Source organism: Salvelinus alpinus, chromosome 7 (genome assembly GCF_045679555.1).
Source record: "Salvelinus alpinus chromosome 7, SLU_Salpinus.1, whole genome shotgun sequence".
In the NCBI taxonomy this organism is placed as follows: Eukaryota; Metazoa; Chordata; class Actinopteri; order Salmoniformes; family Salmonidae; genus Salvelinus; species Salvelinus alpinus.
The window spans coordinates 57,842,196-57,866,614 of record NC_092092.1 but is presented as its reverse complement, the minus strand read 5'-3'; the positions used below and the strand labels follow the sequence as shown (position 1 = coordinate 57,866,614).

Sequence of the window (24,419 nt, the reverse complement as noted above, 5' to 3'; positions counted from 1 at the left end):
ACGACCCATCACTAATGTGGACAAGATCGGTGTGCACTCTCCTAATCAGTCCTCAAACAATTCAAAGTGGTGAGTACAGGTTGTCGATACAATGTATTTTAACTTAGAAAAAAAAAAAATCAACGTTCTCGCGTGTGATCTTTTACATAACAACTGTGGGACATATTTAGCGATGGAAATATGAAAAAACATTTTTGCAAACAGTTGCAATATCTATTTGACACCAAATAATGGGGATAGCAATGGAGAGTAATGTCTGAAGTGGAAAAAAAAATATCAGGAAATGCACACTTTTGTGGTTAAAGTTGTTTTTCACCATCTTTTCACATGCAGCCATGATGATGTTTTATCATTTGGGGCGGCAGGTAGCCTAGTGGTTAGAGCAGTAACTGATAGGTTGCTGGATCGAATCCCTGAGCTGACAAGGTCAAAATTGGTCGTTCTGCCCCTGAACAAGGCAGTTAACCTGCTGTTCCCCGGTAGGCCGTCATTGTAAATAAGAATTTGTTCTTAACTGACTTGGTTAAACACGTGTCCTTTACAAATGGCATTCGTGTTGGTTTTACATCCCAGGTGTAGATTATTAGATTTCACGTTCACCATAGCTTGTGCATGTCGTGATAGTCTTTGAAGCTGTCCCTCTCTGCCAGGAACCAAAAAGCGATCTGGCATTTCAGACAGAAGATCTGGAATTTCCCCCCCCCCTGTGTTTTATGCAATGCTTGCAGTTTTTCCTTTTGTCTTTTGGCATGTGTGTTGGATAGTGGCGCTCACCTTGAGTGGGGGTCTTGTGATGGTTGTGGATTGCTTTGGGCCCCCAATTCAGCCATTTCCAACACCAGCTGCTCTCGGAAGGCCAACTGGGAGAGAGGGGTTTGACCTTTTGCTTTGACCATCTGCTTGTGGAGAATGAAAGCATTTACATCCCAGGTGTAGTTAAATAGTTGTAAATAGTTCTGCTCATTTTTATAGTGAAGGACACGTGTTTAACCAAGTTTGTGTTTGATAAGACATTTTACATTTTTTTCATTTATATCTATTGCTTTTATATCATTTTCTGTAAACAGTTAATTTGTATGTGGGACTAATACATTGGATATGCCTAGGCTAAATGTTCAGGCACTTTGGAGATGTTGAAAAAACACTTGGATATCCCCTGTATGTCCCTGACACAACCACAATGTTTGAGAGAGGTTGGTGTTGTAGAAATTGTGTTTCTATGCTGAACAAATAGCATTTAGGGATTGCAAATATGTAATAGCACTGGAATTATCTAGCATGGTTGTTATATCCACAAAGTGGTAAAAAAAAGTGTTATAGACCTTCCTGGTCTTGTGAAGGACCATCAGATAGGGGCGACACCCTCCATGCTGGCATTGTAGTCCTTCATATTAACAGGAATGGAGACATTCTTCCTTTTTCACCCTCCTTGAGACATGGTTGTTATTGAATGCCTTATGCTGCGAGGTGAGCAAAAAAAAGCAGCTTGTTAGTCCTGCTCCCTCTCCGCTGTCTTTGTCATGTTGTTTACCTTGGTCTTGGGGAAAACGATTCTGTTAGGACGAATGGTGCCACAATCCCCTATTTTATTTTTCAAGAGGTCTATGAAAAGTGGATGTAGAACTATCAGACAGGGTGATTGACATAGCAGTGGGGGGTGAAGACCTTGACCGGAAAGGGCGCTTGCTGGGGAGGGGTGGCTACCAAACGTCATCATCCAAATCCTCTGCATCCTCCACTCTGTGGTGACTAAAATAAAGGGATATATTGTTGTAAGACACCCAGAATTACAGTTGACTAAATTTACTAAACGACATAACTGTTCATTAAAAACACCAAGCCTGGGGCGCTAGAGAGCGTGGTATGAAGTAGACGTGCTTTGCTAGAGCTCCGCTCTATTGTGAAACAAATTAGTATTTATATTAACCTCTCACAACCTATAACTTAAAACAAATGTGACAAAGGGAAAAGGCACCAAAAAAGGGGGCGCTAAACAAGATAATTTGAATGAGATAGACAACGAACCAATTTCAACGTCGCCGACCCACGAGGAGCTAGCTGAAGAGGCTAGCTTCTTAGAGTTCCCCACAGATCCTACTCAAAGTGACATACTGGCTGCCATAAACTCACTAAGCAAGAAGGTGGACACAAGGTTGGCTGATATCTCAAAGAGTATTGGGACTTTGGCCGAAACTGTGAAGGCAACTAAGGGAAGGGTGCATGAGGTTGAGCAGACGACAGTCGATCACGAGGTCAGGCTACAGGACATAGAGAAACAGTGCGCAACGTTAAAAAATGACAACAAAACCCTGAAGGCCCGACTGGAAATGCTCGAGTCGCATTCAAGACGCCAGAACATCCGAATATGTGGGATCCAGGAGGACACTGAAAAAGGGAAACCCACTGAATTTGTCTCGGAGCTGATACTGGCATTGCTGGGGAGTGAACACTTCAAAACGGCCATCCTGATCGACCGCGCACACAGATCTCAGGCAACGAAGCCGGCCAAGGGCGGGCCACCAAGGCAATTCATTGTACGGCTGCACTATCCCCAGACCAGGGATCTCATCCTCAAGCTGGCTAGTCAAAAGTTCCCCCTTAACTACAACGGAGCCAGGGTGTCTTTCTACCCAGATCTTACCTTGGAGGTGAGGAACCAACGGAAAGAGTATGATGAGGTACGCAACAAATGCAGGGCGGCCAACATCCGATATGGATTCCTCTTCCCAGCCCGGTTTAAGGTGACAGTCGAGGGATCAACACGTACGTTTGACAACCCAAAAGAGGCCGATCTGTTCTTGACAAGCAAGCTCCCCGGCTGAGGATACAGAACGGCTGTGTCAGCCGGCTAAATGGCCAAATACAGGCCAGGAATGTGTTTGAATTTCCGGCCTATGTCTTTTCGATCAGAAGATCAGAAATTGGGACTTATATGATAGGTGAGATGTTGTGGCTAATATAGCATTGTTTAGCATATCATGTTTTAGCGCCACTCACCCCCTAACGTGAGAGTTAAGTTAAGTGTTATTTAATATTAGTTTATATGCGGAGCATCTATAGACGACGAGTTAGTTCAAGCTGTATGTCTAGACACCCTAAGGTTTGTGTGTTAGCCAAGGAGTGCTTCGTTTGGGGAAGTCACTCAGTAAAGGGATGGGAGGGGGGACGGGAGGGGGGATGGGGTCTGTGTTTTATGTTCACGTTTATTAATACAGGTGGCATGACAAGCTCCCGCACGGCGGGACGTTTTTCTTCTAGGTTTTGTATGACAGCAACAATTTGCTCTAAAATAAGAAATACCACATAGTGACAGAGCACAGAGTAGACCAGGTGGAATAAAGATAGTCAGCTGGAACTGTAATGGATTAGGGCATGTCGTGAAACGAGCTAAGGTTTTTTCTCATCTTAAATCACTGGGTGCTGACATAGTGCTTTTTCAAGAAACTCATATTAAACGCTCTGCTCAGGCCAAGCTACGAGTCGGCTGGATCGGTCAGATATACCAGTCTAACTTTGATGCAAAAGCGAGAGGGGTAGCAATCCTGACAAGGAAAAACATTCATTTTGTTTACTCATCCTCGATTTCAGATCCTAATGGTCGGTATATTATTGTGGCTGGTACACTGAATTCGAAACCAATAACCTTGGTCAATTTATATGGACCCAACTTCGATGATCCATTATTTTTTGGTCAGATTTTTAATTTTTTTTAAGTAACGTTCCCAAGGTAAATGGACTATTTCTCAGGTCCAGATCGTAGAATATGCATATTATGATAGAAAACACTCTAAAGTTTCCAAAACTGTCAAAATATTGTCTGTGAGTATAACAAAACTGATTCTGCAGGCGAAAACCTGAGGAAATCTAACCCGGACGTGATTGTTTTATTTTTAAACCCCATTTAGTGTTACCTAAACAATCAAACCAAAAATCACGATCACAAAACTTCTACGATTCAACTATTCAGACCCGAATCTCTTACAGCCAAATATAGCACAGTGAGCGCGACTAACTGTCCTCTTCTTACCAGTGGACAAGAATATAACCTTTCCTCATTAACTTCCTGCCTTACCGCTATCGTACGATTAAAACCAAACTTTACAACTGTCCCTTCTTTCGGCTTCACCTTTATGAATTGTTCCAGCCTTAAAAGTAACATGTAAATTGCCAAAATTTATAACCTACATCTGTCAATCCATAAGAATAAAAACACATTTTGATGGGCACAACTCTATCGTAATTATCTCTCCGTTATTATTTAGAATTCATTAGATTAAGGCCATACCAAATATCTCGGATACAAGTGTTATTGTTGGAGGTGACTTTAAGTGTACGTTAGATCCTCTTTTAGATAAACAGCTATCAAGGTCACTTCAACAATCAAATGCCAGTGTCTGTCTAAATACATTGATGACAAACCTTAACATTGTCGATATTTGGAGACTGACGCACCCAACAGACAGGGATTATTCTTTCTTTTCATCAGTTCATAAATCATATTCCAGAATTTACTATTTTTTGTTGGACTCCAAACTAATTTCAGCAGCTGAGTCGGTTACCTATCACCCTATTCTAATTACGGACCACTCTCCTCTGTCCATGGTGCTGAAACTCGACAATATGTCGACAGGTCAGCGACCGTGGCGCTTAGACGCATACCTGTTGAAAGATGAGGCTTTTTGTCAGTATTTGAAGGAGCAGATTGCCTTTTTCCTCGGAACTAACGACACGGGGGATGTTGACGACTCCACCCTTTGGGAATCTCTAAAGGCTGTGATTAGAGGTTACATTATTTCTTATACATCAGAGAGGAAGAAACGTGCCAATACTGGGCTGAGAGAAATTGAAAGAGAGTTAGGGGAACAGGAGAACGTTTTTAGGACAAATTCCTCGTATACAGTCCTTGAGAAGATCACAAAGTTAAAATATGAATACAATACCATCCTTTCGAAACGGGTGGGCTCTTTACTTGCTAGAAAGCAACAAAGTTATTTTGAACTGGGGGACAAACCACATAAATTATTAGCAAGACAGCTAAGGCATGTACAGGCATCTAGAGCTATTCACAAAATAAAAGACAAGAAGGGTAAAATAGTAACAGATCCGCAGGATATTACTAAATGCTTTGCGCAGTTTTACTCAGAGCTATACCAATCAAAATGCGATGCTACTGATCCACAAACTATGGAACGCTTTCTCGCTGAATGTGAACTTCCTAAACTAGACAGGGGGGCAGCTGCTGCACTCGATGCAGGGATAACCTTAGAGGAAATTAACACAGCGATAGCACAATTTCCAAACAGCAAGGCCCCTGGGCCCGATGGATATGTAATAGAATTCTATAAGAAGTACTGCGCCAGTCTATCTCCACTTATGTTGCGAATGTTTAAACACTCCAAAGAAAATGCCAAACTCCCGCAAACACTGTATGAGGCTACAATAGCACCGATCTTGAAAAAAGATAGAGATTCCATGGAGATGTCATCGTATCACCCCGTGTCGTTACTCCCCATAGAAAACAAGGTGTTGACAAAGTTATTGGCAAACCGATTGAAAAAATATATTTCCGACATCATACACCCTGACCAGACAGGTTTTATCCCGGGCCGACATATATACTACAATTTGAGACGCCTTTTCAACGTAATGTATCATGATCATAAAGTTGAGGCAGTGGTAATAGCTCTTGATGCAGAGAAGGCGTTTGATCAGATTGAGTGGAAGTATATGATGTCGGTTCTGGAGCATTTCGGGTATGGAAAGGAATTTATTAATTGGATAAGAATTATTTATGCACACCCAATGGCGTCCGTGGTAACCAATCAGGAAATGTCGCAGTCATTCCGCCTGTTCAAGGGGTGCCGACAGGGGTGCCCTATTTCGCCTGCTCTCTTCGCTATAGCTATGGAACCCCTTGCTACTCGCATTCGGGCATGTGCCGATATAGCTTCTGTTAAAATGAAAGACACACAGCACAAGATTTCCCTATATGCAGACGATGTTCTTTTGTTTTTGTCCAAGCCTAAAACTTCTATTCCCCCCTTACTTAACTTGATAAATACATTTGGCTCCTAATCTGGCTACAAGATAAACTGGCAAAAAAGTGAGTTGATGCCAATATCACGGCCTGTGGATATGCAATTTCTGCAATCTACCCCGTTAAGAACAGTGAGGGACAAGTTCACAAGCCTTGGCCTTGTAGTGACAAGAGACCTTGATCAGCTATTGAAAGCGAATTGGGACATGAAAATATATCAGCTTAAACAAAATATAGATTTTTGGGAAACTCTGCCTATTTCCTTGGTTGGTCGAAAAAACGCTATTAAAATGGTTGTCCTACCCAGGTTTCTTTACCTCTTCCAATGTCTACCCAACTTCATACCACAAAGCTGTTTTAAGAAACTGGATTCAATAGTAATTCCATTTTTATGGGATAACAAGGCAGCCAGAATTTCAAAGAAGCATTTATGCAAGTACAAGATAGAGGGGGGCTTTGGCCTTCCTCACTTCAAACTGTAGTATTGGGCTGCTAATCTGAACATTGTGTCTTTCTGGAGGGAAAGTTTACCTGCGATGAGACAGAAGGATATGCCTTCATGGCTTTTGATTGAGCAGGCCTCCTGTCAACGTTCCTCACTCCCTGCACTTGTTAATAGCCCATCATATGTGAAAAAAGACACTTATGACTCTAATCCAGTCATTTGTCATACGCTTAGGATCTGGAAACAGATTAGGTATTTTCTTAACATACCCACTGTTTACATAGACAGCCCAATTTGCCCGAATCATGCTTTCCACCCTGCATTGGATGATGTGGTGTTTTCACAGTGGAGGGAGAAGGGGCTCACAACAATTGGTAATCTATACATAGATGGTCAGTTAGCTTCATTTCAACAACTACAGGGAAAGTTCAACATGCCAACAACACATTTTTTCAGATACCTCCAAATCAGGAATTTCTTAAGGACACATATCCCACAGTATGGCATGAAGCCAAATAGTCCTACATTAGATAGCTTGATCCTTGTCAAACCCCATTCAAAAGGGTCGGTCTCTAGACTGTATGATGTGCTACAGGGCCACATAGAGGTATCCACAGACACCATTAAAAGGGCTTGGGAACAAGAACTTGGTTCAGAAATCTCAGATGAGGACTGGGTAGAAGCTCTCAGGAATATAAACCACAGTTCAGTGAATGCCAGACACAACCTTGTCCACTTTAAGGTGATACACAGGTTACATTACTCAAAAGTAAAACTGCATAAAATAATCCCGGACACCTCACCACTGTATGAGAGGTGCAAGCAGGATGAGGGGACGTTGACCCACTTATTCTGGACATGCCCTATGTTACATGCTTACTGGGCTCTCATTTTTGATTACTTATCTAAGGCCTTTGATAGAGTTCTAGCCCCAGACCCATTGACCGCTCTGTTTGGTACAGTTGATGGGAATAACCAGGAAGGGAAAGCTGTCTCTCTTTGTACTCTATTAGCCAAAAGGCTCATATTGCAATTTTGGAAATTGGAGACTACCTACCTTTGAAATGTGGTTACGGGATTTAGGGAATGTAATACATATGGAAAAGATTCGATACAATACCTCCAATAGAAGTCCAGTGTTTTACAAAATATGGCAGCCGATACTGGATAAATGGTCTAGTCCCGCTTCATAACTGGGCTGACGATCTGCTGCTACTCTGTGCTGTACTCCACTCAATATTTATTTTTGGCTTAACTACACTGCTTGTAATGACTATATGCTGTCTTCTTATACATGTACCACCTAATAGGATTTTGTTTAATTTTGTGTATGTGTGAGTTAACTTTTGTTTTGTCCTCTAAATTGGCCATCCCATTCAACAGTACAATGAATGTCATTGTTTGTATTGCTGTCTTTTTTATTTTATTTTTATTAGAAAATAATAAACATATTATAAAAGTAAAAACACCAAGCCTAAACTTTATCTGTACAGTGTCTCACATAGGTGTGAAGCACACACACGATGCAAACAGTAACACTTTGGAGAGAAAAGGCAGAGGTGACAACCACAAATAAACAATGGCCATGAAAGTTTAGTGGCCTCTCCAATGATGAAACGTAGAACAGCAAACAGTGAACTAATATGAAACATAGACAATAACTACTTTGGAATGATATAACATTGAAATGACTTGTTACATAGTCCTATGTAAACTAAATCCAAAGCACAAAAAGCAGGCAACTTATAAAAAACTAAATACATCTAGTAAATGAGCTGCATAAAGTCCTGAAAATAATTTACTTACAGATCTAAAAGTGTATCCAATCCTTCTAGAAAGCAATCTTTGTCGGCCGAGTCGAAATCCTCATTGTCCAAATCGCTCCCCTGATCCGACCAGTATTTTATTCGGTGTACTTATTCATAGCTGCCTTCTTTTTAGCTTCCTGTTCGATATTCTTCGTTTTGACCTTTCCCCCCCCCTTGAGTAGCCATCTTTTATGCTAAAGCGATGAAATTACAGCGATGATTACATTTACAATGTAATGTAGCGTGCTCGGTTCATCTCGTCTCTGAGCCAAGTAACAATAGTTCGCATTACGCATAAAAGATTCTAGGCCTTGCTTTGTCCCACCCAGGTCAACTGCATATCCCTGGAAAGTGTATCTCATTGGCTACAAGACTGTCAAGGTGACATAGTAGCCAATCCCCTGTGTAATGGATGCTTACGGCGCATAAGCAGGCGGCGTCATATCTTTGATGCGCAAAGATATAGTTGCTATTAAGTCATACATCATCAGATAAAAGGATAGATTTGTTCCTACCAACCTAAGGATTCATTTCATAACCCCCATGTATCTATAGCTCAAACACAGACCAAATCGAAGCTTACCTTGTAAGATGTTTGCTGTTTGGTGAAAACGTTGTGTAAAATACAGATGTTGGCTCTCGAGGCTGATGGTCAATAACGGTACGACACAGGCAGACAAATAAGATATCCTCATGATCTGTGGAGTCCCGGCTTTCGGTGTGTATCGACGTATTCCGTTTTTATTTAGTTTATGCTTCACATCTTGAAATGAGGTCATTGACTCGACCCACCCTTATACATTTGTATGCCCATATATGGTAGTAAGTCACACCAAAGTTTTTAAAGCACAGATCAATAGCCAAGATATCCGCAGCTTTCCGCAGACACCCTGCTTTTGCCGATAGGGGCTACATAATTGCTCCGGTCTCTGAGGGTGTCTCAGGGAGAGTTGGAAAATGCAATAAACACATTTCCAATTCACACATGCATATATTAACGTGTGAAATAGGACAAATATAAGCAGCCCCAAAATTATTAGTATTTTTCTTTGTTCCTATTTCAGAATGCCTCTTTTCTCTACCTCCTGGTTTGAGTATGACCCCTCCCCTGGCTTGTGACCCTTCACCTGGATATCACTCCTGGCATTTGGCTCTGGGACAGACTACTCATGTTGAACCATAGGTAAGTCCCCACTGTGTTTCATTACCACTCACACATCAGCCTCGTCTTGGAAGTGTGTGTCCGTGTTTGCGTTTAAGTGTGTGTACAGATGTGTGAGTTATATTGGAGCAGAACATCTATCCAACATATAATCAAACTGCCATTGTCAAATCCAACCTCCTAGAACTTATAACCTAGAATCTCAGATCAAAGTAGAATGTATCCCAATCTGAGTCTTACAGAGTGTAAGTCTGCCTTTCTAGGCTTTATATCTCTGTGATCTGGGCCAAGAGATGTGTGTGAGCAGAGGATGATTCACCGGCTGGCTGCTCCTCTTCTCCTCTCCAGAGTCACGCTCACTCACTCTCTCTCACACACTGGCATAGTAACCCCCTGTCTCTCTCTGTGCCTCCCTCCCTTTCTCTATCTCCGTCTGTCTCGCGTGCTGCCGAGGCGCTATCTACTACCAGAGTTCAGATGTGGTTCGATTTGTATCTGGGAATGCCATCCCACCCCCCACCAATCACACAGACACACACCCACATCTCCCTGCCATTCATGCCAGAACGACAGCTTGGCTCCTGGCCAGTAATCACAGCTGGATTGGATGCTTTAAATGTGTGTGTGGCAATGGGGGGTGAGGAGGGGGGCAGTGTCTGGTGCACCGGATTGGTCCACTTGTACGGGTTGGGCCAGGGAGGGCTGTGATTGAATAGAGGGTAGCGTGCAGGATTCACTGGGCTGTCTAGAATGGCTTTCCCGAGCGCTGCCCGACAGCTACGCATATTGGATGGGTTACAGCTTATGAGCCGGAGCGAGTCTGGCTGTGTGTGTGTCTGCAAGTGTGTGTGTCTGCGCAGCTCATCTGTGCGAGATAACTCTTATCCTCTATGAACAACTCTGCACTGTCTTGATTCCCTGAAGGTATCACGGAATGCATTTGCCTGGCCCAGACAAATCGTTAAATATTAATGTCATATCCGAGTTGGCATCTCCAATCGATTCACTGACTTCATCACATTATATTTGTGTGACTGTTCCGTGGTATCACGTTTGCAGTACAAACAGTGATTAGGGATATTATTGATGAAAGCTGGATGCTAGAGTAGGCTAAAGAGGAACTTGTGATTATGGTTTGCCACTAAGATGATAGAAGCTATTCACAATGTATTATGATATTGGTTTACATGTGCTTCATTTTCACTAGAGGCAGGATAAAACACCAGTCTCCTGAAGAGGTTTGGTTTAATCTTCCACCAAACCGTCCGTCATTATGAAAATAATAACACTGGAGCTTGATGCAGCTGCCCTTATCACACAGAGCAGCAGGAGAGCTCACCGGCGCAGGAGAGGGTGTGTGTGTGTGTCTCTATGTATATGCACACCTATTTATGTGATTAGTGGCGATTTACCCCCCTCCACCCCCCTCTCACTTCAGCCTTCCTCCTGGCCTCTTTTCCCTGCTGAGGTAGAGTGGGGGAGGATAGGGTGACCATATTTAAAATTCCCAAATGTGGGACAGCAGGATGATTTTGCGGGACAGTGTAGCAGACATGAATAAAAACATTTGGCTGCACCCTCCCATCCCCACCCCCTGCCTAGCGGTGTGCGCTGTTGCACCCTCCCATCCCCACCCCCTGCCTAGCGGTGTGCGCTGTTGCACCCTCCCATCCCCACCCCCTGCCTAGCGGTGTGCGCTGTTGCACCCTCCCATCCCCACCCCCTGCCTAGCGGTGTGCGCTGTTGCACCCTCCCATCCCCACCCCCTGCCTAGCGGTGTGCGCTGTTGCACCCTCCCATCCCCACCCCCTGCCTAGCGGTGTGCGCTGTTGCACCCTCCCATCCCCACCCCCTGCCTAGCGGTGTGCGCTGTTGCACCCTCCCATCCCCACCCCCTGCCTAGCGGTGTGCGCTGTTGCGTTTTGGCCACATTTGATTTTCTTTTTGACTATTCAGCTGAACGTCCTAAAATCTCATAAGAAATGAGGTGGTGTTTTTGGTGTAACAGTATTGTTATACTATACTAGTATACTGTATTTGGTTATGTTACGTAGAATACTAATGAATCATTCATCTTCCAAGACATTGATTCAGCTTTGATCTAACTTGACTAAACGAGCACCATTGTGAGAAGTGGCAGAGCGAAGCTCTGTGCCTCCAGAACACTGCTGTCCGCTGCACGGAAGGACCCCGACTCCTCCGCAACATTTGATGATGCAGAAACGAGAAACCACGTGTGGCCTTTTTATGAAAATAGTTGGCCAAGAAACATTTCTGGTTGATCTCAGGGAATGTAAAACAGTTAGGAAGGGAAACTGTTAAAACGGGATTGAGTGAAGTAGCAACAAATACTGTATGTGGAATGAGCAACTAATAAACATGGAGAGCCTCACGGAATGACCTTATATCTTTCAGTCTAATACTGCCATTTACTTACTGTTGTAGATCTTCATTAGAACAACACATTTCACTGCATCTATCTGCTGACAATAAAAACATTTATCTTTTTTAAAACATGCTCTCTGCCCTAACAATGTAGCCCGCGCTACAGAGGGCTATAATCGGTCAGCTAATACAGGACTAGTAAAGGCCCAGTGCACTACTTTTGTGAAGAAAAAAAAAAGTCAAAATATTTTATATTTAGTTTTTCTTTGGATTTTTCTTTCCCGATTTTGGAGATCGCTGCAGCACCCTCAGCACCCCTTCTTCCTGCGTCTATGGTCAGGGGGGTTCTGAAGATGAAATAGGTGGCTCGCTGACAGAGCCGTTGGTTAATCACACTTACAGCACTATAATTACAGCTGTCACCATCATCCGCTGTAATTGATGCAAGTGCAGGGCCACGCACCGCCAGAGAGGGCTAACCCTACACGCCACAAGCACCACGCCACGGCTCACACACACTACACTAAACACGACACACACTATGACACACACAGACACAGAGGCAAGCGAATAGACACACCACACACACACACACACACACACACAGCAGCAGTCCCACACACGATAGCACCAGAGCGGCCCAAGACGTCTGTCTTCTGGCAGCTCAATCTTTAGCGCTTAGCTTAGCTTAGGATGACCATCTGGCTCAGCAACTCTGTCTCCCTCCCTCCCTCCTTACTCTCTCCCTCCCGCTCTCTATCTCTCTTTAACGCCTGTCAGCAGTCAGCAGAGCTGCGGTCTTAGCCATGATGCTAACGTGTCTCCCCGCTTTTCTGCCGCTGCTGGTTGGTTGGTGGGTGTTGCTGGTGTGGTGTGTGTTTGTGTGTTCACAGATGGCATGTGGAGGGAGTGTGTGTGTGGTGAGTGCGGTGATGAAGAGCGCTGTCGGAAGCCCCAGACAGCTCGGGCGTCTCTCAGGCAAGTTGGTCCATCGGCAGGCATCTGGACTGGCTCAGCCACCCACCGCTGCTTCTCCACTGGAGCGCCACTACAGGGTACACTGTAGCAGGTCTCTCTCTCTATTAAAACAATGACTACTTCCTTAACCCTTAGCTGTGTCTGTTTCAAGTTGATTGTCGGCGCTGATAGAGGATTAGTGGCAACACTACATGTGTTTACAAATGACAGGGACCATAACAATGTTGAGCCATGGAGAAAGCACAGCAATTATATGTTTAACACTTTGATCTGAGTTGATCTTTGGGCTTGTAGAGAAACTTTGAAGATGATTCATTGGGTTTGGAGACCGTTTGGACCGTTTGGCTCTCTTTGTTGGTGTTTAGCTATGATTGAGGGGTCAGCTATGATTGGCTAGAGAACACTCTAGATGCAGTGTGGTATTAAATGCTGCATGGTTGTCATTAGGGTTGGGCGATATTACAATAGTATTGTCTATGGAGGATGATGGTCGATGGTGACAACATCGTGATGTGAGAGATGATAGCTAACCTATTTCAGTCAGGCAGCGCTATTTCAATAAATATGTTCTATTTACAGAACACAAACCAGCGATGTAGACAGAGCTAAGAGTTCCAGCAAAGCAGCATAACATGTCAGAAAATATGTTTGTTTTTTCTCTCACAAATGTCGGATGATCTGGACCAATAGCCGGAGTCTATTTTGATAGAGGACAGTCCCGCGGCGCTGTTTCATGATCAAACAATGAATGAATATAACAGAGTTCCATCTCAGAAAGTTTGACGTTTTGAATGAGCTAAAAACATGGTAGGCCAAAGATAATAATGAGAGAATTAGAAACGAACAATAGCAAGGTAGAAAATGAAATGAGAAATTTGAACAAATGAAGCATGCGAGGCCACGGTTACGGAGGTCAACATAAAGAAGTTAGATTTCATTTTGACATTTTATTTTTTATTCCTAACCCCATGTCTGTCTCATCTCTCCATTTGACATTTGGCTATGTTTTTGTTCTTGTGCATGTGCTTTCCCACCCCCATTAATATGAGATTGTAGGCAATTAAATTGGAATTCATCATGTGTGCTGCAAAGCCTCAGAAAGAGTGCTGACGGTCTTTTGTTTCTGTAAGTGAGTGACAGGGAAGGAGGACATGACTTTTGACATTTCCGCTGATGTGAACAGTATGGTTGTGTGACTTGTCCTTCATTGTGCCTTTCCTATACCCACACGCATGGTCTGAGACACTAGAAAAGTGTGCTTGTCCTCCTTACACGGACACACACAGACTTGGTGTATCCCTGGTACCCCTCCAGTGAGTGCCAGTAATTTGGTCGGTGGGCACATGGGGAGGCAGGAGACCCAGCTGTTTGTGTTTTGTAACAGGCCTGGCACAGCTTTAGGGAGGCAGGAGTCTAAACTCCACAGAGTCGACAAACACATCTGTTCCAGAGCATCATATGGACCTTGTTGTGGAGGTGTTGGTATAGTCTATTTATATTAGTGGGAGGCTGACATACCAAACCATTTTGGTTCCTACTGTGCTTCGGGCCTCAATAAACTATTTAGAAAAAGAGGCTGTTGCCATGGTTATCAGCCTTTTTCTCATCAATGTATTTAGGCCATTCAGCTTTATTTATTCCCATTAAACCCATGCCTTCTGTAGGAACCAACTGTTACAGAGAGCCGACCAATTGTTCTCTAAACAGAATGACCAGTATTTTTTCCCTTTGTTTGTAACCCGTTTGACATAAAGGTTTACAACAAAGGATCTGGGGCTCGCTGGTGTTTGCAAAGGAAAAGGCTTTGATGAAAGTCGATCAGATCTCTATCGCAATAACCTAATAACAACCGATTTGTGTTGTTTTGCAGTTGAAAACACATGTTACTCACCCTTTCTTGATCTTCCTTGAAAATGTGATTTCTAAAAACACCTTAATAGCACCTCTGGGCTTAAATAACAAAGAAGTTAGACACGATAAGAAGCTTTTATGTCAAAATGAGCTTTTGCTCCTAACCTGTGCTTTCTCTCTCCCTCCCTCCCTTTCCTTCCCTCTCCTACTCTGATGCTTTTAGTAAGACCAAACTCCTTCGTATCGCTCCTAAAGTGCCCTGCAGCTGCAACCGAGGCAAATGACCTACCAGACATAAGGGTCAAGCTCTAGCAGAGGACACACACTTTGACAATGTTGTTGTTGCTGGTGGAATGGGCCGTAGTGGGCTGTGGACTGGCTGGTGTTTGTCCTGTAAACTGTTTATTTAGGCCCTTTAGGCACCTCGCTTAACAGGAAGCCGTCTCCCTCAATTGGATTACAGCTAATCAAGTATCTAGACGTGTAGAGTCAACACACACAGGTGTGGTACGGCCCTCTCTCCCCCCAGCACCAAGCCGCACTCCTCCTTCCCCTAGCTCAAACTAGAAGGCTCTTTACTATAGATCTAGGATCAGATTACACTACCTCCGATCATATCAGTAACTATTAGAGCAGGGTTCACCAACTGGCGGCTTGCGTGCCGAATTTGGCCCGTGGGTGGTTTTATTTGAGTTTTCTGAGCAAAAATTATTATTATTTTATTTTATTATTATTTCCATTGTTGGACATAAAAGACTGTAAAAACACCAAGAAATCAGCTCCAAGTGATTTTAAGAAGTCTGTTCCAAAGTATTCCCATGCATAATAGAGAGTGGTGATCGTATACAAATGTAAGCAAGGTTTGAAATGATTATGTTTTAGTCCAACATTATATCTGTTTGGGTTTCTTGTGGTCAATTTGCAGTCTACAAATTATTAGTAGTTGTGTTCCGGCCCCCCGACCATCCACTCAAGAAATAAATCGGCCCGTGACCGAATCTAGTTGATGATTATTACTGTGATACAACTACTGTGACTATTATTATTTGACCATGCTGGTCATTTATGAACATTTGAACATCTTGGCCATGTTCTGTTATAATCTCCACCCGGCACAGCCAGAAGAGGACTGGCCACCCCTCATAGCCTGGCTCCTCTCTAGGTTTCTTCCTAGGTTTTGGCCTTTCTAGGGAGTTTTTCCTAGCCACCGTGCTTCTACACCTGCATTGCTTGCTGTTTGGGGTTTTAGGCTGGGTTTCTATACAGCACTTTGAGATATCAGCTGATGTACGAAGGGCTATATAAATACATTTTATTTGATGATCCCTGCATTAAGAGGATGGTACAACATCTGACATGGGATCAGTGGTTAGGGTGACCTTTTTTCTACTCTCCTCCGCCTTGTCTAGGGGCTGGGGTTAGGGCCTTTCCCAGTCTGATGTCAGCCACCGGGACACAAGGCAACGTGTGACTGTTTGAAGAGCGTAAAGATCATCATTGGCCAATTAATGGGCACCAAAAGGGCACCATTAGTGAAGTGCAAACTGGTGATTGGGCAGTTTGAAAGTTGGACCTCTACAATAACAAACTTGGAATTGAACTGCGAGGCGTTAGCATACCTGGATTTATATGATAATGCATGCCATCACCCCTGAGGAATGGACTGAGATAGATAGTGTATTTGGCCTCGCAGAAATGTTTATTTTCATAGCAGTATTTACCCGGCAGATGCCTAGTGATGGCAGCTGCAGCAGTTGCTGTGTTCTCATGTCATTGTAGTGCCAGCTGTTGTGTTCCACTGACTTCCATCTCACTGAGCCTCTGCAAAGTTTTAGAGGTCAAATGAATCCTTAATAGGATCGGGAGTAAGAGAGTTGATTGTTGTTATGATATCCAGTACATTGTCTCGAGGAAACTTATATTCCTTGTGTGTGTGTGTGTGTGTGTGTCTACTACTCAACAGACTTTTCCTAGCCTGGAGGACAGATATAGACAGTACTGTATTGATTTGTTTGGGACTGCATCCCAAGGCTGAATTGAGTAGTTTTGAGGTAGTCTCTAAAAAAAGAGCGATAGAGAGACAGGAAATAGACTAATAGTGAGATAAATCATCTTTCCCTAGCAACAGGCCGCTGCTACTCCTTGATCGTGTGCCTCCCAGGAAGTGACTGATATTGTTGTTGTTGTTCTTGTTTTAGACATATTCTTGATTCAAGAACACATCTAAGTCTAATGGCACAGGGCCCCCGTCTCTCTGGCTGACAGCAGGTTACCATGATCTTCAAGAGGCAGCAATGGGAATATGTTCCTAGAACAACAAAGAGAGAAGGAGTTTATCGAGCCCCCCAAGCCCCCTTCGTCAGAGTGAAGCTCACCTAGAAGCCCTCCCTCATCATGGGATCTGAGACAACACACACTTACTTTCGCTGCTCTTCACTACTCCGAGGACAGTAGTTGTTTTCTTTGCTGTGAGTGTGTGTGTGTGTGAGTGAGTGTGTGTGAGTGCATGCAAATGTGTATGTCTATGTGTACATGCACACTTGAGCGTGTGTCTAGTTTGTGTCTGTGTGTTTACTATCTCTCTCCAGAATCAAAGGCAGACTGCAGTGCTTCTTCCTACTATTGGCCTATATCTGTTGGCTGGGGTTGGGGACCTATCAAGGAGAACATGCTAATTAAACTCCTGCTATCTCCACTGACTGATTCTCTTTCTTTAAGTTGTACACCATCAGCACTAAAGCATGTACACTGTAGGAAATATTTATTTCTGCATGAACAGCACAGGATCTGTAACAATGCATTGAAGCACAGTCATTGGGGAGCTAAGAACACAATAATCCACAGAGCGACAGGAGAGACAGACAATCAGTTAGGATGGCAGGATGCACACAGATGGGTAGACAGACGGATAGACAGACAGACAAACGAATAATAGAGAGCCTGGCAGGTAGAGAGGCAGAAAGAGAAAGGCAGGCAGGAACATACCGCCTCCCCCCCCCAACCCCACACTCCAACACTCTCCCACCCCCGCCCACTCCTTCACCCACCCACCCGCCCACACAGACGGCGGGCTGGTTGGTGGCAGTGCAGCCTGACAATGTTTGGCAGGTACTGTGTCAGGGTTCAGTCCTGGCTGGGCAGGATCATTCTCCTGCACTAATTGAGTGATCCCAGTGACCCTTGGGTGCCTGCCGAGGTCCCTGCATGCATGGGGACATGTCATCAGGAGGAGGTTCACCTGCTCACTGCCCTGGGTGCAAAGCGACACCAGGCCTCTGGGCCATGTCCATGAACGGGATGGGAGGGAAATGCTTGAAGCAGGCTGTCAGGTATTGTACTAGGATGAACAATAATGTGTGACAAGCGAGGGCCTTATTTACAGGGCCTTTATTTCTGATAGAAGTAAATCATTATTTATGTTACGGAATGTTGTTTTCCATCTTCTAAACGCTGCCTCTAAAATATGACAGGTGTTTCATCAAAGACAATGGTTGCTGTGGTGGCACAGTCAATTCAGCAAGATTGAGCAATAGATACAAAAATGTCACAGAATTTATGCAAATACTTCCTCTTTCAATTGTCTTTTTGATTAGACTCATAATTTATACAAATTAATATATGCCAGACAGTCATAAGTGTTTTTGTGTTAACAAAATGGGAATCTTAATTTTTGTGTCGCTAAAAATAAATCATGGCACGTTGCTAGGCAACATAATGACATGACGCAGCGGGGAGTCAAAAACGAACCTTTGGCTGGAATTAGTCAAGAGGTGACAACTGAGTCCCGTTCGTATTGGACAGTATGTGCTTTAACCTCTTTTTCCAGCCATGTCCTAGTCGGTCATGGAAAGCAGGCCGTGGGTATTGTGCAATTTGTCGATTCTTCAGAACAATAACCAAGACTTGAAAGGACAGCACATGCAATCAACATCAGCCATGTTCAGTGATTGGCTTGGCAATCCAGTGCAGTGTGCGCTTTTTATGAGTCACAAATTCCCGGGCCTATTTACAGTACACTACGTGGACTTAGTCTGTCCACTTACACTTGAACAGAACCATTCAACAGAGGACACAGAGACATTTAAAGCTTTTAAAAATCCAAAATGAAATGTATTGATTAACTTCCGTCCGCAGTGAAAGATTACATTGGTTTTTAGATCGCCTCACTTGTCTGTTGGTCATAATGGACCTGCTACATTTCTAAAAGGTTATGTCATGAGGTTTGAAGAGTAGTCCGGCCTTTTCTTAGCGCTTTCTCTGGGTTCCAAAAGCATTTTGTGCCCTATGTTAGTTTGTTTTTATATATATGTCTTAGCTCTCCTTGGTGAACACAGTTTAGATTCTCCCTAGCCTGCTGTGATTGGCAGATTTCTTTGCTCTTATCAGGGGCTGGGGTGGATGTGTGGGGGGAGGCTGCGGTCAGCGGACGAGCTCCAAAGTAGTTTTGAAGTGTCTGTGAAAAGACTCCCCTTAATCCGTTTTATTTGCTCTGCTACCTCCGAAACCATTTGTCCACAGAGATCTCCCCCTCCTCTCCTCCCCTCCCCACCCTCCCTCCAGCTCCTCTACCCACCAGCCCAGCCCAGAGCCCAGGGATTTACTATGGAGGTGCAAGAGCCCGCAGACAGTTAAAAAGAGCCATCTGGCCGAGGGGTGGGGGCGTGGTGGGGGAGCCGTGCTGGGCAATCAAAATGACGGACAGCAGTGAAAAGTGTTTTGCGGGCTCCCACATACATGTGAAGTAGCCCGACTTGTGAGCTTTCACAGCTCCCCCTGGTCTTCAGGTAAACACTAGGACCGCCATGGTATGCGTCTCGCCGCTTCAATCTGTGTGTGAGTGTGTGTGTATTGTGTTAGAACAACTGCCGACTTTATTTGGTTGTGTATGTGCGTGTGTTTACGAGCAAGCAGAGTTGGGGCGTGGGGTGATGAGGAGAAGTAACACAGCATTCATATTTCATAAAACACGTTTGGAAAAACCCTGGCGTTCGACACAGACCGACTTCTAAGCCCCAATGCAAAATGTGGCGTACAATCATCACTCACCCCTCTCTGAGCCAATATTATAATCCCATTCTCTTATGCTTCCATCTCTCCCCTTCAACCCCCCCATCGGCGGCCCCTTTCTCCTCCCTGCTCCAACCCCTGCTAATGTGGGAAGCTAGGCTTCATTTTTCACTATGCCTTTGGGGATCTGTTGTCAGAGAGCAGCCCTTAGGAAGTCTTTATTTCTACCAGGCAGGGCCTCTCACGTTCCTCCACCCGCTCCCTCCGTTCTCATGGCTGTCCCCCCCACCTGCTGAGAGAGCCTGATCCCAGCCAGGGCAGCGCTTCAGCGGGGGACAATTACCAACGCTCCCAAGCTTTGATCATCTGACCACATGGAAGCACAACAGCTGACCACATGTTTCAACAGACAAGAAGAAGGAGATGGAGGAGCAGGGAGAAAATAGAGGAGGTAGAAGAAGATGAAGGTGTTGTCTTTGAATTCAGTCAAGCCCCATGAGTCCCATTCCAGTCCGGGATCTGCCGGAGAGAGAGAGAGTTAGCTAGCCAGTATAATTGTTTAATTTGTATTATAAACAGTTTTCTTTTACGATCATGATTATGGATTTGGATCCCGGCAACCTTTACTTATTACCGACAATGTCTGGCCTCTGTAGCGTCTTATAAAGTCCACTTTCAACTTGCTTTCTTTCTCTTTTGTGAGTGTGGCAGAGAAAGAGAGAGAAGTAATTTGAGGTGGTGCTTGTAAACGTGAGTGCTAATTCTCCTGCCATTGTCAGCCAAATTGTCACTAGGCCAGCTGGGCTGCTACTGCTCAGGCTGTCTCCTCTCCTCCCAGCCCCAGCCCCAGCCTCTGCCTGGTAAGATGGATACAAAGGCCTCTCTCCTCCACAAAATAACCATGGCCCCATGTGGACCCACAGAAGTCACCCCAGTGAACTCCAGTGAACCAGCTCACCGTGTGGAACAGGAGGACTAGGCCTTTTCAAAGAGAGAAGGAGAAAATGCTCTTCTAAATTATACAGTTATGTTGTGCCCTGGCTGTAGACAGAGAGGTTAGAGTGAAAGGAGGATGGATAAGTTAGATGTTGATTTTAGAACATAGCCAGGAATATACTGTGCATAATAGTGCAGTTGTAATAACAATGGTGTATCAGTGCACACAGAACGTTGCGTTAGTGGGGAAAGTAAATGTTGACACTGGGAAGATCTGTATGAATTCAGAGGGGTGCCGTTTTGGAGCAGATCGCAATGTATTTAATATCTTCTGTGAACCACACCACACTGCTAACTTTCATAACCATGTAGGTAACATTTCCAGACACTGCCAAGGTGATCATGTGGCTTCGCAGTGCCAGCAGTAATCGTTATTTTGAGTAGAACATCTCTCATAGCAGTTGAGAGTGTTGTGAAGTTGTGAGGAGTGTTTCATTTGGGATCACCTGGTTCTGTCTGCTGGTGGCTGGGCCTCCAGTGGTGCACACTGGGACATGAGGTCTGAATTAGTGGGCTGGGTGGAGGCTGGAGGGGTGGTGGTGGTGGGAGGTGTTTGTTTTTGCCTGTTTGCCAGAGATGGCCTCTTGGAGTGTCCCAATTGTGAAGGAGATCTCTTTACCACATTAAGGGCGCCTGAAAAGAGCCTCTTCACCGCCACTTGGGCCCAGGCTGGAATAACGGGCACTGTTTTGACTGGCTGACACCTTTTATTGTGACCCACCGCTCTGCTCTGACGACCAACAGCCTGCTCCTGCCTCTACTCAGCCCAGTATGACCTTCAGAGAATATATACATGCATATGTACCAACACACATAGGTCTACTCATACACCTGCATGCATGCACGAACACACGCATATAAATGAACTCAATTGTAATTACATCTACTGTATTTCCATGTTTATATACCAGTGAACATTGGAAATACAATTAATCTGTTTGTGTCTGTGTAATGAGAAAATCATTAAATATCTCTACTTTTTGCCTTTGTAATAATTTAGAAATTACTTTTCTCTGCGCAGCAATACTTCCTAATTACTTTTCATTTTCGTTCTTGAGAAATAATGTTATATATCACAATAAAAATATAATTTTTACTATTACAATTAGGGTTGCAAAGGGTCGGAAACTGTCCAGTAAATCTCCAGAATTTTTTTCTAATCTTTACAGGAAAATGCCACGTGCACTATCTGATGTGGGGAGACATTTCACTGCAGCTAATGTAGAAGGAAAAGCTGTGTACATTTGCAAATACTGTGCCAAATCATATGTGAACAATGCAACAAAGATGCAGAATCATCTGGCATAAAGTTCATCTGGCATAAAGTTCCCTCAGCGCTCACAACAAGAAACCTCTGACAAAAGTCCCTCTACTTCTATTCGAGGTGAAAATGATGAATCAGACACCTTATCGATAGCAACAGCTCATGGTCCTCCTGGAATCAGAAGTTTTTTTTTTGACTCAGTGGAGGAACGTAGTCAGAGAAATGCTGATGAATGTCTTGCTCGAGCTGTGTATGCAACTGGTTCACCTCTGATGCTCACAGGCAATGTGTATTAGAAGAGATTTCTGAATGTTCTTCGCCCAGCATACACCCCTCCAACCAGACATGCTTTATCTACTCATTTGCTGGATGCAGAGTTCAACAGAGTTCAAGTGAAGGTCAAGCAAATCATAGAGAAAGCAGACTGTATTGCAATCATCTCTGATGGGTGGTCAAATGTTTGTGGGCAAGGAATAATTAACATAATCTCCACCCCTCAACCAGTATTTTACAAGAGCACAGACACAAGGGACAAGAGACACACCGGTCTCTACATTGCAGATGAGCTGAAGGCAGTCATCTATAACCTTGGACCACAGAAGGTATTTGCACTGGTGACAGACAATGCTGCGAACATGAAGGCTGCTTGGTCTAAAGTGGAGGAGTCCTACCCTCATCACACCCATTGGCTGTGCTGTTCATGCATTGAATCTGCTCCTCAAGGACATCATGGCACTGAAAACAATGGATACACTCTACAAGAGAGCCAAGGAAATGGTTAGGTATGTGAAGGGTCATCAAGTTATAGCAGCAATCTACCTCACCAAGCAAAGTGAGAAGAATAAGAGCACCACATTGAGCTGTCCAGCAACACCCTTTGGGGTGTTGTTGTCATCATGTTTGACAGTCTCCTGGGGGGGAAGGAGTCTCTCCAAGAAATGGCCATATCACAGTCTGCCGATATGGACAGCCCTATCAAGAGGATCCTCCTGGATTATGTATTTTGGGAGAGAGTGGTAAGCAGCCTGAAACTCCTGAAACCTATAGCAGTAGCCATTACACAGATTGAGGGAGACAATGCCATCCTGTTTGATGTTCAGACTCTGCTTGCAGATGTAAGAGAATTAATCCGTACTTCCCTGCCCACTTCACTGTTGCCCCAAGCAGAGGAAACTGCAGTTCTGAAATACATCAAAAAGCGTGAAGACTTCTGCCTGAAGCCCATACACGCTGCAGCGTACATGTTGGACCTCAAGTATGCTGGCAAGAGCATCCTGTCTGGTGCAGAGATCAACAAGGCCTACGGTGTCATTACTACCATGTCTCGCCACCTTGGCCTGGATGAGGGCAAGGTTATTGGCAGTCTGGCAAAGTACACTTCCAAGCAAGGGCTTTGGGATGGAGATGCAATATGAAAGTCGTGCCAACATATCTCATCAGCCACCTGGTGGAAGGGACTTTGTGGATCTGAGGCTCTTTCCCCTGTTGCCTCCATCATCCTCCAAATCCCACCAATATCAGCCGCCTCAGAGCGCAACTGGTCCTTGTTTGGGAACACACACACCAAAGCACGCAACAGGCTGACCAATACAAGGGTTGAAAAATTGGTGGCCATCCGGGCAAATTTAAGGCTTTTTGAGCCTGACAACGAGCCATCCTCAACAAGGTTGGAAGGTGACAGTGAAGATGAGGCCTCAGAGTCTGATGTTCAAGAGGTGGACATTGAGGAGGTCCAGGGAGAAGACATGGAAGCCTGAGAGGAACATCACCAAAGCTTTACAGATGTTTGTTGAAAACGTTTTGGGAGATGCGCTGGATCAGTGGGGATCATTCAATATTTCCTTTCTTTTGTTGTTCAGTGAAATCATCCCATGTGAAGTCAACTCATTTAATTAAAGTTCAATTTGTAACTAAATAGTTTTTTTTTTCTATTGGAAGGATTTAATAATTTGCAATTATGTCTACTTATGATAAGGTAAAAGGTTTATGTTTCTGTCTCCATATGATATGGTAAATATATCCAATGCAAAAAACATCGACATTTAAATGGTATTAATATTAATTTGCATATATTTCCGTTAATTCCCATATATTCCCGTTAATTCCCATATATTCCCTTAAATTCCCACGGAAAGTTTCCACCTCTGAATATTCCCCAAAATGTGCAACCCTAACTACAATTTAGATTTCCATTACCATTATCTTCATTATTGAATATCTAGTGTTGTTGAATTTTAAGTACCTTCATTGAAAGGATTGTGTTTTACATTATTATCCTCATCTTAAAGGAAGTGATGCCTCATAAATCAATGTTGAACCTTAATTCAACTTAATTTGTTTTTCATTTATGGAAACTTCTCCCATACAAAAACAATTATACATACGATTTTGTCTGTTATGCACATGTTTCATTGTTCCTCTAAGACATCATGTTATTTTCCCAAAGAGGAAGTAATTTTATTATGTAACATTTTTGGTACTGGTCA

General features: G+C 43.9%; 1 long non-coding RNA gene across 2 annotated transcripts in view; it reads left to right on the top strand.

The window, feature by feature from the left end:
* Window positions 1-24,419, top strand: part of LOC139581305 (uncharacterized) — a 244,252-nt gene that overhangs the window by 17,969 nt on the left and 201,864 nt on the right. For both annotated transcript variants that reach the window (XR_011676195.1, XR_011676196.1), the window contains one exon: window positions 9,355-9,473. This is a non-coding gene — a long non-coding RNA (uncharacterized lncRNA). The remainder of the gene's footprint in view (window positions 1-9,354; window positions 9,474-24,419) is intronic.